Source organism: Poecilia reticulata, linkage group LG12 (genome assembly GCF_000633615.1).
Source record: "Poecilia reticulata strain Guanapo linkage group LG12, Guppy_female_1.0+MT, whole genome shotgun sequence".
NCBI classification, from domain to species: Eukaryota; Metazoa; Chordata; class Actinopteri; order Cyprinodontiformes; family Poeciliidae; genus Poecilia; species Poecilia reticulata.
Genome location: NC_024342.1, coordinates 24,562,585 through 24,575,572, shown reverse-complemented (window position 1 = coordinate 24,575,572; position 12,988 = coordinate 24,562,585). Strand labels below are relative to the sequence as shown.

Genomic DNA, 12,988 nt, shown 5'->3' with positions numbered 1-12,988 from the left:
AAAAAAATAGGTCTAGACTTTATTAAATAACAAAAATAAGTAGTATTAATTATAAAGTAAAACTCCTTCCTCTTTTAAAGTCCATTGAGAATAAAAATTTTGGTGGCAAAGAAGTAAATAAGATATCCGGATGGCTAGAGGGGAAAACAAACAAAACAAAAAAACAAGCCAAATAAGGTCACAGTGAGCTCCAAAAAACAACACGGAAATGACAAAATTTCTGACTTAATACTTTAAAGCCACAGCTATAACCACAAGTTTACATGCATGAATAGTTGCAACAAATTTTTCCAATATATTGGATCTTGATAGTGATCAAGGCATTTTGAATTATTTGTATTGGGGTATGTCCCCATCTCTGTCGTTGCCCTGCTACTATATAACCTTTACCGCAGTCATACCATAAAAGTTGTAAAACATCTTAATAAATCRGAATATTATTGAAATTTTAATTTATTTCACTGTTTTAAGAGAATATTATAACAAGTCAAAAGTATCATATTAGTGTGACGTATTTGGCCACACTAAGAAGCCGTACGGTTTTAGAAACTCAGGTAAGGCACTTAAATTTTAAAATATTGTACCACCTGTCAAGCATGGTGATGGGAGTATCATGCTGTGGGACTGTTTTTCATGATATTTCATTAATTCATTAATCAATGACTGGTATAATGAACAAAGACTACTTGTAAATTATTTGACTTTACATAAAACAGCAACATTTTTGTAACTTAGACCAACAAGAAAAATGGATCAAAACTGGTTTTGAAATTGTTATGGCAAGAATTGATTATTACTGGACTGATTATGTAGTTGAGACTGAACTTGAGTTTCTGTCATTTGAAATTATTCGCAATTTTTTTTATCGAAACATTAGTAGCATTGTATGTTTTAATTTAGGCCCATCAGTATAAATGTGACCTTGTGTGAATTAATAAAAACTCACTATAGGTTAATTTTGTACACCAGATTTTAGCTTTTGAAATGAACTGAAGATGTTTCAAACATCACAGCCCAAATGCATAATTTAAGGAGCAAAATGACGTTAAAAATTAGCTTAAARATTACATGAGCATTTATGGTCATGTAAATGGTTTACATGACCATAAATGGTTTACATTTACATGACCATAAATGTAAACCATTGATGGTCATGTAATTTCATTTGACATTATTGTAACCTGGTACAGTAATAGCAACCTGGATGCGGTAAGTCAGGCAAAAGTGGACATTTATTTTCCGTCTGTCTTCTGTCAGAAGACAGAAGACATCTCTTTTCAAGTGTCTTTTCATGTGTCTCCTTCATGGTCTATAAAATCTCATGTCATTTCACTCTTCTACAGTTTTCACTGCTCTTCTACACGTCTCCCCCGACGTCTCCCCCTCTCTTCCTGCCTTTTGCCAGCAGTCCACACAATGTGCCCATTGTTCCCTCGGTCGTTCCCCAGAAAGCAAAGAAAAAAGGATGTCTGCAAGCACATAACTCACAAACGCTCCACATAGACGCTTTCATTCTACAACTTTCTCTTTTAACAACATGCACCCAACCATCTCACACCAGCATACACTGTCAGACACTTGGAGAGCACCGAARAGCCCCGGACAAGGAATGGATAGAGAGTTGGCGCAGAGTCATGTAGCGGCTRCTGATTCACTGCATGTCTGTGGATGACATCCTGCAAACACTTGAGTATTTCCATACAGAAAGCCTGAAACTGTCATTAAATTTGACTACTTCAAATAGAACACAAAGTGACTTATTGCTGGGAAAAGGCTAGATCTATTTTAAGCACTATTGGTTTGTGAGTGGTGATGGAGCCAAAGCCATAAATAATTACCATTATGAAGTGACAAGACCTGTTTTGWAGCTCTGAAAAATGAAGTCCTGTTTGATCATGCGGAATCTCACTGCAGGCCATTAAATCAGAATATTGTCACCCTTCAAAAACAGTAGCTCWTTGGGAGCATTCCTGGGACGCATTCTGGSAAGATAAAACGTTACTCCCGAAGGAAGAGGAGTTACCTTGTAGCTGCACATAGATGAGGTTTGTTAGATTCAGTGTAGCATTGGTTTGTCCAAGGTCACAGACAGAGTGGGTAACTTAAAAAAAGAAAAAAAATCCTTTTAAAAAGGCATAACAGTTTCATTTGGGCCATATATTCTCTCAAATATCATCACTTGGGAAAGTGATAACAAAACTTGCAGTTTATGGGTTATTATCAGCCGCATAGAGTGGAGTTTAAAACATGTTTTCACTACAGTCAGGCCCATCTGTTTSAGATGTTTGTGTCAAGCAGACTTTAAGGCTGAAATGCAGCCAGCAAAGGGAAAAAGAACTCCAGTTTGGTTGAATATTGTGACATTTATGCCRCGTTTRMCTGACAATGGTGACAAACAACAATATAAGCGTCCCCTCATGTGTTAGCTCCTAGCGGCCATTTCCAAAATCTGTTTTTKTCCCCATTTACCTCACATAAATAACAGCAGTGAGTGAGATGCAGTACTAATGATCAATCACAATGACCTAACTTTTCAAATATGCATGAAAGAATCAAATGGCACTCTAGGTATGTTTTTTGATGAGGGAATAACATTATTACATAATGCAAAGCTCAAAAAGGTTGATTTTACATAGTCCTACTACAGGACAAAATGTTTAACTTTTCTGTGTTGTGAGAAAATAATATAATTTACACAACAGGGAAAATAGCAAATACCAAATAATATTATCTAGTTRCCTCATCTATCAACATCTAAAAGCTTTTTTGTTTGTTTTTTGAAGATTTGTTTGCTTTTGCCTTATATTTTAAYCGATGTTTCATATTAAATTATGGACAAAGTACAAAAAGTGCTTACATTTGACTCTTGAGCTAGCTCTGTTTGGTCAGCTTGCATGAAAAAAAAATGTATCATTCATCAGTATGGAAAAACCCTAAAAGCAGGGAACTGAGAAATGACACACATGAAACACCTTGCAGAAATGCACAAGTTCACTGGGAAGTTTTCAGAAGATCCCTTTGCCAGCCACACGATACATAAGCTGAATAATACAGGGATTTTTTTTAGCACACTATACACTAAATCATAACATTTGTGGCAGCTAGTTTAAGCAACATAAAGGTGTGTAAATGCAATTTTCTCCAACCAGTTTGACCAAGAATTTCAGATCATTCCAGCTACTAGGTTACAACCGCMRTTCCTCTAATAAACAGCTTTTACCATATGTCATGTTCAACCTCAGTTTATTGCAGGGTGTGCTCAGCCATCTTGTATTGAAATCACACTCTTTGACACAGATTCCACAGATTACATCACATGGGCCTGGATGCAATAAAGCATTGCATCAGTGATCTATCCCACAAAATGTTTGACTCAGAAGTATTCATACTCATCACTCATGTAATGCTCCAGCTTTTCAAAAGTACTACTGCTTTTCAGCAAGTAAAAAAAACGAAGGTGACCATGTTCTGCAATAGAGCTGAGATTCAAAAGGTTAAGTTTGGTAAGGCTGGCTTACAAGATGAATTTTTATGCAGAAGAGAAATATAGTATTTCATRATAAGAATTGATAAGTGTGTCTAACATTCCTAAATGTTAGACACAAAGCTACTTACCATTTTCAATTGCGCAACATTTAACTCAAGAGACAAGACAATACACAATGTTAAGTTCACAAGACTTGAAAACATTCTAGGAATATTTTAGAGTCAACTAAACAAGCCTTATTTTCACAAAAAGAGTAAAGGCCTGACAAATCATAACCTGAGTCTAATTAAAGTACGATTGTAGGTTCCAGTCTATTTCTGTCTATATATGATAATACTCATCTAATTTCAAGGTAGTCAAATTGCCAAAAAATAAGAAGAATTCTCCCTTTTGTGTTTTCACAAACAGAATAAAGTAGTCATAATTTCAAACTGCAACTACATGTTTYTGCAACTACAGTATAACAAAAGATTGTTTGCAACACAGATGTCACATTTTGTTCAAATGTCAATTTCCCAAAATTTTACCCATTCTTAGCATGAATTTATTCATAAAATTTACCTACTATGAACTTAACTACCATGATATTGAGRTATCCTATTTCGCTATAACCTAATTCAAAGCATTTGACTGAATGTCATCATGCGGTCCACTATAAAATTACTTAAAGTGTAAATTTACTTCACATGACAAAGACACAAAATGGCGCAATTCACAAGACTGCAGTTGGTATGTTGCAGTTCTAGCTTGTTTACCTGCATATCCATCCTGCAAAACAAGGTTTAGTAAGMTATCAATGTGTTTTTGCACAGTCAGGATCTTTCTTTGAGCACCAATGCAGCAGAACAATAACCCTCTAAAAAACAAGTTGTTTTCACAAACATGCTYAAGCATGAAGGGGCAGCAGGGCAGTCAGTATCTCGCGGATGCACACTTCAACACATGGAAGACAAAACCATCAACATTCCAAATTGTAGATGGTCAGCTTCCTGTGCCAAAGCAACCGCTGAGATTTAAACCTTTTGGATGCCAGTTTTTTTTTTTTTTTGTTTGTTTTGTTTAAAGATGAAAGAATCWGATAAAATATGCCCTTATTTACAAAAAGGTACCTTCGGATTAGATACTCTATAATTCATTTTAAAAAACACTGCCACAGCTCCCTAACTCAAAATTGCTCTACAGAAGCAAAAAAAGAATAACGACCACACAATAATCTAATACATATTTGTGATTTTGCTGTACTGAAAGAGTTTCCTTTTGACATATTCCGGTTCCTCTTTTTGTCTTTCTCATGACTGACATCAGCTGCCTTTTGTGATTTGAACCCTTCAGATAAAATCAAAACAAATTGAAGRCGTAGAAATTGGAATAAGAGAAGTTAATGGATGGCTATCGGAGAAATAATGGGTGATTTTGAGGTTTGTATGTCAAACCACAAGAGCACAAGACTTGAGGCATTGAACTAAGCAGCTGATTYGTTMCAGTGTTTGCCAACATCACGCCATAGCAATTGTGCTCTTAATGCAGTGCAATATAGTTATTTTGCCTGCATGAAATATGCTGGTTCACGATTTGCGATTTCTGTCATCAAGATGTGAATTTGTGTACACTTWGACCAAATGTTTAACTGTTGTGACGTCTATTTATATTTTACCAACTCCTCCATCTCCTAGAATACTAATGCATACATAGGAATTTATGTAACATAAAATTTAGGTGCAATATAGATTGGCAGCAAAGACTATCAGGTAACATCAAGTGTTTAGCTTTGAAATGATACAAACGACAACTAAGAACTAATGTCACATARTGTATGCGTACATGCAGGCGGGACATATTCAGAAMAATKTGGTWTTTGCAATTGCAGCCAGGCAAAAAGCAGGAAATTTAAGGAAATGACTATAAACTTTAAGAGCAGACAAAATGTAAACAACAGCACACAAAATAATAYAAACATTACACAAAGCAATCGTTTTCAAAGACAATAAAAACATACATACAGTCAACCAAATAGTCCAACAAACAGTGGGCTAGCAGTCTGAACAACCACRTTTGTCCATGAAAAGTTTCATAATGTTCCAGAAGGTCTTACTAACCAGCTAAGGAAGGAATATAGAGYGCAGTAGCAAGTTTTGAAGAGAGCTAAAAGCTAAAATGGCAGAGTGTTCAAGGAGGTTGTGTTTTCAGAGTGTTTACATGCTGCTTAGTACATGACACCACCATAATCTGAAAATGGAGAGGACAGTCATTTGAATAAATGTTTAGTTTTTTTACTAGAAGAAGTRGAAAAGGTGTGGCTTCCATAGAGAAAGTTGAATTTCTAGTTTGATCTTGATTTAACCTCGGTTTRTAATTTGTCAGTCTGCTCTGAAATGGACAGCAGGGTGTATAAACCCAGCAATCTAGCACAGAAGAATCCTGACATGAATTGAGACACTTGGGAGTTTTGACAGTCATTCTCGCCAAACCACATGACTTCACCTGTAGATGCACTTTGGAGAAAGYTTACTTACTCTTCTGATACTAAGCTGAAGTTGTTCAACACCTACAGGTGGTGAATAAGCAGTAGAGTAGAGAACTCTGTCAGCAGCATAAAGATAAATGAATKAATTCAGTATAGAATTTATCATTAGTGTATGCATTTCATTGTAGATGGAAAACGCCTTTTATAGTCTGCTAAAACTAAGCTGAAGTTATTCAACAATATCAGTATCTGTYAATTTTGCTGTATTGTAAATGTAAGTATTCTAATGAGAATGTGCACGTGAAAGTGAAACTATCTGGMATGCCTTAAATGGATTTCACTCGCAAAGGAAGCATTTTCCCTGAGTCATCCCCCTGCTCTTGAGGGAAATCTAATTTTGCAACACAAGCTCACAAATGGCACTCTTACCTGCATGAGCGCTGAAGTAATCTGGACCTCTGGCATAAGAATGGGTGGAATGCAAGTCTTTRGACAAGGGGGAGGAAAGATCAAGCTCTTCAGCAATCGCAACACAGATGTTTCAAGGACCGTTTTGCTTGACGAATGTCAGGGCTCATGTAGGGAAACATAAAGCAGTTGTCTGCAGGGGAGATAGCGCATCTTTGCAACAGGAGTTTTGCTTAGCCTCGGTAAGAAGGTCAAAAGTCAGAAGCATCAACTTCACTCTTCGAATTTTGTTTTCCTTTTAAAGCCTCGTGYAAGTTTCAGAATAACTCCCAGATGAGCATGCATTTGTTATCCTTTCAGGTCTTCCTGTGAGAATGTTAAGGACTCGCTGCCTGTATTGCTCAATAGCAAATCAGGAAACCAATGAGCTGCTGAGTAGTATCCTGACCCTATGTGCATTAGCCATTTAATGTTTTTTTTTTCTTTCTCACATGTGGAATATAAGACAACTGTTTACAAGGTTGCTAAAATTAACGYAAGTAAAAAAAATATAACATCACCAAGACATATTAAGAAAGACCTTATGCCCTGTGAACTACTAAAAACATGCCTTATGAACTCTACCTCTCACATACTCCATGTTCTACTTTTTATGAACCTCCACAATGGCTGAAATGTCTGTAAAGGGCTAATGCACCAGTAATTAACACTTGTTACTTTTTTTGTCGTGTGCTAACCACAAATTCAATTTATGTACCTGTTATTYTATGAGACAGATACAAAAAAAAGGAAAACTAATTCTGAAAATAAAGGAAATGGATTGAGGTCTTTTTTTTTTTTTACAAATAAAAACCTAAAAGGCGTGACATGAATTTTTACAAAAAAAGATATGGGAAACAATGTGGTTCCTAGATGTCCAAATGGCAAACAAAAAAAAAAACCTAACAAACATGCTTTATTTATTTTCACCTCAAAAGTACTTTGTACTAGCCAATCACAGAAAAATGCAATAAAATACACTGTAAGTTGTGCCTGTGGATTCAGCAAGGTTTAGTAACAGATCTCATCATCAATTGGCCAGTRGCATTAATTATATCTTAGGAACGTCCCAATAGGTCAAAACTGTCAAAAAGGTCAAAWGCTTTTTAAATGTTGAAAAAGCTGAAGAAATGATTCCAGAGTGACTGACATATTCTACCTGAAACTACATGTATTTTAACTCAAAATGTCCTTATACCTCTCTCGCTTTATCTTCAAAACCAATGCGAACAAATGTGGATAATTTGAGAAATAAATCATGTAACCTCCAATTAAACCGGCTTGAAAGTGACTGACCTACTTTATCTGCCAAAGKGCAAATGACCCTGACAGACGCCTGTGGCATCAAAGACCCCCTGCGGTCTTCAGCAGTGGGTGGCGGAAAACAGTGTCCTCGCGTTCTCTTGTGAACAAACTAATAAACACACTCAGCTATTTGAACAARTCCTGATTGAGGTCATGAAGAGATAACACTCATTAGGTTACATCGAAAATAATGACTACGGTAAACAGTAAGCTTAAGCTGACAATACTGGGAATTCACTATGTTATTAAATTTGTTGCATGCTAATACTTATAGCTGAAACAGAGCATTACAGATATTTTTCTGCTGTTATCATATTTAACATGATTTACCTACAGCATGTTGGGAGATAAACCACACTGTTTGTTGTTTTTTCTTTTTTTTTTTAAKGAGCAAAAAGATTAATTTGTTGAAARAGTAACAAATGCTGGTAACTGAGAGATCAGAATTTGCTGACGCTATTGGAAACTAACTCTTCACAACGAGGAAAACATATTTCTGTTGCATCAAGGTTGAGAATCCTCAGGTTTCCAGCAAGAAAATATGGCAATTGGTTGTTTCTGGAATGCATGACCAGGCAAATTCTTTTTTTTTTTTTTTAAAGGTTTTATTGGGTCTAGTGGCCTTTATTTGATAGTTAATTGACAGGAAAGTGGGTATTGAGAGAAGGGGAAGACATGTGACAAACATTGCCAGGCCGGGAATCGAACCGGTGACGGCCGCATCGAGGACTAAGGCCTCCATATGTGGGTTGTGCTTAACCCCTGYGCCACCACAGCATGGAGACATGGTTGTAATTCACATCACACCTTGAAATATCAAACAATGGGATAYCACATACAAACACATTTCTTGCATCCCTCTATGTGGACTTACAGAGTTTTGCAGATGCTCCCATAGCTTTATTAACTCTGCCATTTAGTCATGGATAGTTCTGCAAACATCTGCGCATTCCATGCGTGCTAATTGAAAATGATATACGACAAGTCCACAACAGCAAGACAAACTCCTGCTGGGAAAACAATTGCCTGCAGATCTTTTTCTACAGAATTGTTTTCATTCATCTAGCCTTTGCTTTTCTGTGTTACACAAAAATGTTCAGTCTCTTGTGTGGAAAATGTATATTTATATTGACCTGAATCCCCATAGTTTCACAATTGTTTTTCCTCATCAACATGCAATCAAACTTCAACATTCAAGCATAAGTATCTAGGGTGTTTTCATGCTACTGATGTTATCATCATAATACATGACGTGTATGATGTGATGCTTTAAGCTCAAGTTATCACAGAGGTTGATTTGGTTTACTGATCACATCTGAACCCTCTACTGGCTTCTCAGTAACCAGGCTTTTTTTTTTTTTTTTTTTTACCTTTTTCCACTCTAATGTAAGAAGAAGATCAAGGATATTCACTCAACAGTCTTTATTGGGTTTGTTCGATGGCTTCTTAGAAAAAACAACAATTAGACACGTGAATCCAACTTGATACATCTACACATAGTATAGATGATTTGCTGAAATAAAAAAAAAGGAAAAAGAAAAAAAATGAGCATCAGAATTGTTTTAAAAAAAGGGAATACATTTACTTTGTTGGTGATCTGAGAAGAAGTTTAGAAACTATTTATTCACTGGGACTTTCCACACACAACCATCTCTCGGTTTTACAGAATGGTCCAAAAATGGTAAATTTGTTAACAGTTGTGTTTACTAAAATACCTCATTAAAATCAGAGATCAAAGAGAATTGGGGAGATTGGTTTAAAAAGAAGTTTCAARTAACCACTTGTCACAACCTAGGTATGCAAGACCACCACCTCAGAATGCACTACATGTCGTACATGCAGATGACCGACAGCAGCCGGAGACCACACCGAGTGCCACTCCTGATAGATAAGAACAGGAAACTAAGGCTACAGTGACACAGGCTCATCAGAACAACAGAAAAAATTACATAAAATAAAAAAAGNCAACCATCTCTCGGTTTTACAGAATGGTCCAAAAATGGTAAATTTGTTAACAGTTGTGTTTACTAAAATACCTCATTAAAATCAGAGATCAAAGAGAATTGGGGAGATTGGTTTAAAAAGAAGTTTCAAGTAACCACTTGTCACAACCTAGGTATGCAAGACCACCACCTCAGAATGCACTACATGTCGTACATGCAGATGACCGACAGCAGCCGGAGACCACACCGAGTGCCACTCCTGATAGATAAGAACAGGAAACTAAGGCTACAGTGACACAGGCTCATCAGAACAACAGAAAAAATTACATAAAATAAAAAAWGTMATTGTATTCCACCTTGCGTTGCATCAGTGGTAGAGGGCGTGGTGGTGTAAGAGACACTTTGTTGGCACTCTGAGCCTCTTGGTACCAACAAGGCATTGTTCAAACACCACAGCCTGCATGATTGTTGTTGCTGTCCATAATGTATCCATCACCTTTATTGAGGCATATCTGAAGGGGAAACGGGATCCAACACAGCATTTCTTTCTTTACTAAATAAAGGGTTTCATGACTACACTAAGACTGATCTACAAAGAAGCTCTAGTTATCTACATCCTGGCCAGCTTTCCTTGCCGGCTCATACATCTTGAGTTCTTTATCTCGACTTCAAAGAAATGTCTGTCAGTTTTTAGCTGTGCTGCAATTCCAACTGACTGTAATGAAAAACAGTTCATAAAATGGTTAAATTTCACGGCTCGGTTGGGGGTTTTCTAACTCCCACAAACWGTTGACAGCATTAAAGAGGGTCCCAGCACCACAAGAAAGAGTTAAGAGATGTTTCTGGCATGGCTATTGTGTTTCTGTGATTTTYTTCAGCCCACCACTGAGGGTTTCCTCTTGGCTAACTAATGCTGAATGTTGGAAATAAAAAAAAACAACAACATATTGTTACAACTCCGGGATGGTTCGTGCATTTAGCAGAGGAGGAAACTGAGAAAATATGCTTAAAAGAAATTCATGTCTGCACAAAAAAAAACAGACAGATGTCAACTTTTATTTTTTTAAGTCCCWGAGCTCGTTTTTCTTTTCCTCCCTCATTCAAGTGCTGTTCTACTCCCAGAGGTTTGAGGAAGAGCCATGTTCTGGCGCAACAAGTCCTCAAAAGTGCCTCACTCGCTGTGGCACACCATATCCCCTGCTAAAATAACGGTTCGCCCATCAAGTACCTGCCGGCGGCATTAAAACCCCTTATCTGAACCGCACCGTCTCGCTGCGTCTACGTGGCAGGTATGCTTTGATTATCTACAGATGCCTACATTATTCATGCGGGGTGTGCGAAAGAAGATGACATAGTTTCAAATGCAGAAAGAAAGAAAGAAAAAATATATAAAACAGTTTTCCGCACTTTATGCGCCAACTGTAAATTCATCAGAAGTGAAGATACTGAACATTAATGCTTACAGTTTGATGATGTCCAGCGGGTTTTCTAAGGTCGTTTTAGGGATCCTGGATGTCCAAGTCAAGTTCGATTCGAAAGCCCACTCTGCATGCGCAACTCCTCTGTCAAAGCCGCCGCAAATAGGACTCCAAATCCAATAAASAGACAGGTAAACCTTTCATTTTATGTCCAAATACCAACACAGTCCCCACACTAACGCGTCCTATCGGTACATTAGAGTTGTTAGTATTTATTTTTTGTTACTTTTCCTGATTCCTACGCTGGTTTAGGATTTTCCCCAAATGCAGTCGACTTGATGCTCTCCGCTCCGGCTCCGTGCCTCTCTGTGCTGGCGCGTCTCTCTCCTTTCCTCACTGAACGACTGCCACACACACACACACACACACACACACACACACACACACACACACACACACACACACCCGCACACGCACATGACACACACGCACTGATACGCAGAGCACGAGAAGGGGTGTGACGTCACGTACACGCACTTGCCCAGGGTAATAAAAGATGCCGCAGCTGAGGATCGTTGCGCACCTTTATTTTGTGCAATCAGTTTAATGAGTAAAACATCTCTTTTCGTTTGCCTTTTCAGGTCGACAAGAGAGAGTTTGCTGTAAATCTCTTCCAAGTTAACACAAGTGAAGACATAAGCAACAAGTGCATAGACGTTGTCAAAGACGTAAAAGTCCGGCTACCAAGAGAATATCTGAGTCGTTCTCTTCTTCCTGCCTAATTGGAAACACATTTTGTCAGCAACTTGTAAASAGAAAAAAAAAGACAGGAAGAGGGCTAAGAGGGGTGGAGTGAGAAAGAGATGAAAAGCAACCAWGAGACTTACCGTACACAGGGACAAACTGACAAATTRACCTTTTTATTATTGTTGTTGTTTTATAAAGTGTCCTTCAGCCTGGACTTGGTGCTGCTGTCTCTGAAGGTAAAACTGTCACATGTGGAGATCTCAGAGTGTTTGGCAAGRACAGCTATGTCTGCACAATTCACACCATCTGTGAACACTTAGTGAGGTGTTAGGACTAAACCAACCAACGTTTTTTGCATGAGTATTATGAGTATAGATGACCATACATCCTCCACTGCRCTAAATATTTAGTATGAAGTGTTGTTGCATTTTTTTTTTCTTGACAACATGGCAATCAGCAGTCAAACCTTGTAAGAAGCTCTTTGTATTGGAAGACATTGCATTTAAATTGCTTTCATAATATTAACATTTTATACMGTTTCAGGCAACAAGACTGCACCTTAACAGAGAAATAGGAAGCACATATTTGGTATTTAATATTATATGTAAGAATGGCTCTTAATTATTTTTTTTCTAACTCAACCTACAAACACGGCTACTGTCATTGCTTCTCATAGGTCATTGCTGACAACKTTCCTTCAKWGCATTGTGTTAGCATGAACCTAGTCACATCTTCTGATGGTAGGTAATTAAAGTGCATTTATTTAACAGCACCTGGCTGCTTCTTTCAGTCTTAAGTTTGATGTAATAAGTAAGGGTGGACTTTATTTTTCTCAGGACTTTATTGTATACCATAGTATTTATTTTGTGAGTCTTCTGAGTGAGGCATAAAAGTACCTCACTCATCTGACAGAAATGCTGTTGTTAGAATCTAAATCTCTCTGAACTCAGCCCAAAGCTCAGTGTGACTTCAGTTTGTGGCCTTCATCTTCTCTTGTATTCCTTCGTGGTTTGGCTCAAAACCTAGAGAAGTTTGCATAGTGAAAATGGCGAAATGCGGTWTATGGAAAGATACAACATCATAATACATTTCACAAAACGTGAACACCAAAAATCGGATGGCATCYTCTGCAAAGTCACTTSAAGTGTAGTGAAGTGTAGCCAAGGTTTGCAGAGGA

General features: G+C 37.4%; 1 protein-coding gene across 1 annotated transcript in view; it reads right to left on the bottom strand.

The window, feature by feature from the left end:
* The window catches only part of lpar1 (lysophosphatidic acid receptor 1), a 37,368-nt gene extending 25,891 nt beyond the window's left edge, over nucleotides 1–11,477 (bottom strand). Inside the window, exon 1 of the mRNA XM_008424688.2 lies at nucleotides 11,110–11,477. The gene's annotated coding sequence lies outside the window, so the exon portion shown is untranslated. The remainder of the gene's footprint in view (nucleotides 1–11,109) is intronic.
* Between the last annotated feature and the right edge of the window lie 1,511 nt (nucleotides 11,478–12,988).